At 56.6% G+C, this 4520-nt stretch overlaps 1 protein-coding gene across 1 annotated transcript in view; it reads right to left on the bottom strand.

The window, feature by feature from the left end:
* Positions 1 to 4520, bottom strand: part of SCUBE3 (signal peptide, CUB domain, EGF-like 3) — a 34943-nt gene that overhangs the window by 10336 nt on the left and 20087 nt on the right. The window lies entirely within an intron of this gene.

Below are 4520 nucleotides of genomic sequence, written 5' to 3'. Positions count from 1 at the left end.
GTGGCGCTGGGAAAAGCGGAGGTGGCTCCACAGAGGCTCTTCATTCCCAAAGCACGTCGGCTTTTCAGCTGACTAGAGGGAAAAGCAGCTCCATGGGATTTATCCTACCAGGCTCAGCCCCCATGCTGGCACCAGGGCTGTGTGCCCCAGAACCAGGCTCTGGTGGAGTCCAGCTTTGGCAACTCCAACCAGGAGGAACCGAAGTTCCAGGTGACCAAGTCACAGTCTTTGCTGTGCAAAGTGCAGCCAGAGCTGGGTCATGCCAGGGATGTGGTTCCCCAGGGATGTAACTCCCCAGGGATGCAGGTGCACAGCCCCAGTGGGACAGCAAGGGGAGTCCCAGCTCCCTTGCTTGCCATCACCACCAAGCCACAAAACCACCAGTGACCCTGCACAGCCAGTCCCTATCTCACCCACCCCTTGGGCACACCAGCCAGTCCAGTGTCACGGACTAATTTGGGAGACGCTTCGTATAATTAGAACACACACACACAGAGGCACCAGCATCAGTGGAAAAAAAATCCAATTTAAAAAGAAAAAAAAAAAGGCTAATTATTTCAGTATTATCAAAGTCAGCTGTTGCTGGTAGGACTAGAAGGGACACTAATTTAAATGAAGCATTTTCAGCTTGACAGCTTCCCTGTGAGATCAATCCTCAATTTCTGTCCTAACCACCAGAACAATGGCTTGAAGTGCATTAAGTTGTTCACAAAGGATAATAAAATATTCCTTTCAGAAGGCTGGTTGCTTGGATAAATGAGGCATTTGGGCTTCAAGGAACCCAAGATGAGAATGCCTTGAAGAAATTCCTTGGAAAGAGCAAATCCCAGGTTCTCCCGCTCTTTGCGAGAGCCGCATGGGGGGGGAATGACTGAACCATCCAACCATTTGCCGCGGGGCGAGGGAGCTGGGATCGCTCTGTGCTCGTCTTGCCGCTGCTATTTTTATGATGTCCCATAATAAGAGAACAAAAGGGACCATTTTATGAAATTAATAGCCAGCACAATTACAAAACCTAACGGCAAGGAGGGGATTTCTGTAGATGTTCTGCCTCCAGCCAGGTCCTCGTGCCGGGACCGTCCCCCACCCTGCGGTGCTGGGGTCGAAGAGCCCGGTGTGGGTGACACTGTGCTGAAGGGAAGGGAAACTTTCTGGAAGCCCGATGAATTATTTAAGGCCAGTCTTTGTTTCAGTAGCTGATGCAGAAGCAGCACAGGGAGGATTGATTTAACAGGGTCGCTGATGAGATGAGACGACGGGCTCAGCATGGGCGCTCCAGGAGCTGGAGAAGTGGCGGCACTGGGGAGGACAGTGGAGGATGGTGGAGCCTCCTCCAGAGCTGCAGCACCCATCTCCCCTCCTGACACCTTTGTAAAATCAGGAATTTCAGCTGGGATGTAAAGCCAGCCCTGCACACCCTCCCAAGCAGGATGGGGACACTGCCCAGGGTGTGCATGGGGTGGGAGCAGAGCCAGCACGGCTGCAGCAGCGCGGCACAACGCTCTGCACTGCAAGGACCACGTCCTCGGATCACAGAGAGCTTGGAGGGGGCAGCTGGAGGGGGCTGCTGGAGGGGGCAGCTGGAGGGGGCAGCCAGGGTACCTGTGGTGCAGCGGGGCTGGGCGCGGGGCCCCGGGAGAGCCGCATTGTTCGGCGGTGCCTGGGGCTGCTCCCAGCCCACATGACTCACCCAACCACCCAGGGCTTTGGCGAGGGCTCCATGGCTGGGGGAGGGAGAAGACAAAGCAGCCTGCACACACACACACACAGATGCTCTTTCCCACCCTTCTCCATCCATCCCACCTCCAGCCTCACTTCCCGACCAACCACTGTGCCATGGGAATTCTTGCCCTGCCCATCCTGTGCCCCTGCCCATGCCCCCGCGGTGCCCTGCCCGCACACGCTCCCGCTTCGCTTTCACCTGCTGGGAAGCAGCAATCCCAGCAGGATTGCCATCCCGCTGGCCTAAGGAGACAATTGCACGGGAACCCGAGGGATTACAGCTGGGTTGGCTGAAGCACGAGCACAGAGCTCTTGAACCCCGTGGGAAAGGCTCTGTGGAGCCCCCCAAAAACCATGGTGGGTGTTCCCGGCCACTGGCAAACCACACACCCATAGCTCTTCCTGGATATGCCAGGAATCTGCATGCACCCAGCACACCCATGAAGAAGATTCCCCACCACAGCTATATCCCTGCACCTTCAGACTGCCTCGGTTCCCTTGCTGGTGGAGCAGAGGTGCCACCTTACCTTCAGCAAGGGCTTAGAGACCTGACAGGGGTTGCCAAGAAATCCCTGGGGAAGCAGCCTGAGGTGCCCAGCCCGAGAAAGGGACATTGCAGCCGTGCCATTTGCTGCAGCTCTGGGCTGGGTGCCTCTGGGCCAAACCCTTGGACACCCTGAATGTCCCCAAACCCACAGAGGGGACTGTCAGTGACTGAGTGGGCTCCGGGCAGGGGTAACACAGGGCATGAACATCCCCCTCCCCATCACCCAGCCACTGGTAGCCTCTGCAGGCTCCTGTGGGACTTGCTTGGGAATGGTGGGGTGGGGAAAAACCACTGTCACAGCCACCAGAAAGCAGATTGTCACCCCCCTGCACAAGGCTGGATCGACCAGAGCAACGCGAGAGCCCCTCCTCATGCAAGCACAGCCAGGGAAAGGGATTCTCTCTCTGTCCACAGAGCAAAGCCCACCTGCAGCCTGAGGCCAGGCTTGCTCAGTGGGGTTGAAAAGCAGCAGGGGGGGACAGGGTTAGTGAGACATGCGGTTAGCACGACAGCTCAGCCCCCCGAGCCCCGTTATGGTCTTGAGGTGAGAGACCAGCTACAGTTAGACCCATTTGGAGAGATAGAGAGAACAAAAATATTTACCATTAGAAAACGTCTCAAGGATAACGTGTTGCTGGAAGTGTCTCTCCCCTGTTTAACATTATAAAAAAGTGATTTAGAAACAGTGCCCAGCAAGGAGCTCGGTTGGTGTCACATGTCAATGGGTTCGACTCTGCTGCCTTTCCAGGAAAATTGTCCCTTGGATTTTTCTTCTCCTCCCACCTCCCAAAAGAGCCAAACCCCCAGATTTGGGTCTGGTGCTCTGGTGCCCTCCATGGCCCTGTTCGATGCATCCCCTGTCCCACAACCTCTCCAAGCCCCCTCTGGAATTGTGCTGGGTGTCCCGTTGGTTGGAGCCCCATGCGAGAGGGAGGAAGCGCGTGACGAGGAGCGTTAGTGCAGCTCGTTAGTCTGGGGAATCGGGTCCTGCCTGGAGCAAAACCAGCAGGTACTGGGGGGCTGCAGTTCCCGAGAGGAGCCGTACAGACACCGCGCGGCCACGGCCTTCAGGACAGTGACTGTCCCCCTGGTGGCACTTGCACTGCTTGGAGATGGCAGCCAAATTTTGGGCTGCTCATCCTTGCCCCTGTGTCGGTGAGGTGGGGTGTGGGGAGCCCTGGTGACACGTGGCACAGCCCTGGGGTGCTGAGCACCCCAGGGAGTGTATGGAGAGGGACAAACAGGCAAGAAGGGGCAGAGAGCAGTCTGGGGGAAGCTGCAGCCCCAGGATGGCTGCTAAGACACCCCAGGGATCACTTTGGGGCATTTTCTCAAAAAATTCACTGGAGTTTTGCAGTGCAAAGGAAATGCTGCCTGGCACCACCCATGGCTGGGAGATGTCCTTTTCTCATCCAGGTTATTCTGGGGAGGAGACAAGGCACCTCAGCTCTTCTTTTTGCACAGAGCCCCATGGCAGAAACCAGAGAGCCCCCAGGGGAGCATGGGGATGGGGTGCTCAGGGCACAAGGAGCCCACAGCCCCTGGGGCTGAGCAGGGATGAGCTGGAGGAGAAAGAACGCCGGGTCCATGTGGAGGGGAAAGAGGGGGGGAAACAGCCCCTGGCTGTGCCTGCGTGGTCTGGGAGGTTCAGGCTGAGGGCAGAGATCCAGAGACTAGGACACAGGGAGCTGAGGCTCAGCAGGGACCGTGTGTCCCCTTGGAGAGGCTGATGTGTACAGAGGAGTGTGCACAGCGTGGCCATGGCCACCCACCTCATGTCCCTGTGTCCCTTTCCCAGACCCCTCCTAGGTCACCGTCCCTTCACTCTCATGTCCCCAGCATTGACCTGGTGCAGCCCCCACTCCCAGCACTATTCCTGGCACTTCAGAAAGCTGGGAAGCATCAGCCATGCTGCCCGGGTGCAGGTCAGGAAATCGGCCATAAAACATGAGCTGGGTTTTGTTTCCTTCTCCATGTAATCATATTTCTTCCCCATCCACCACCTCCTGCCCTGACGGTGCTCACCACAAGCTGGGGGACAGTGACATCCCTGCTGCACCCCAAATACCACCAGGAAAGTGCTGCAACCCTGCCCTGGCTTGCAAATCTCCCCAGAAAGCCAAAATCTGCATCAACCACGAGAGCCCAGTTTGCATCAGCCTGTGGGTGCTGCACCCTGGGCTGCTGGAGGGACATTTTATGTGCTTTTTTTTTTTTTTTTTCTTAACAAATAAATAAAGAATACAAAACC

The sequence above is a fragment of the Chaetura pelagica genome, unplaced genomic scaffold (genome assembly GCF_000747805.2).
Source record: "Chaetura pelagica isolate M959 unplaced genomic scaffold, ChaPel_1.0 scaffold757, whole genome shotgun sequence".
Taxonomy (NCBI): Eukaryota; Metazoa; Chordata; class Aves; order Apodiformes; family Apodidae; genus Chaetura; species Chaetura pelagica.
This window is presented reverse-complemented; position numbering and strand designations above follow the sequence as displayed.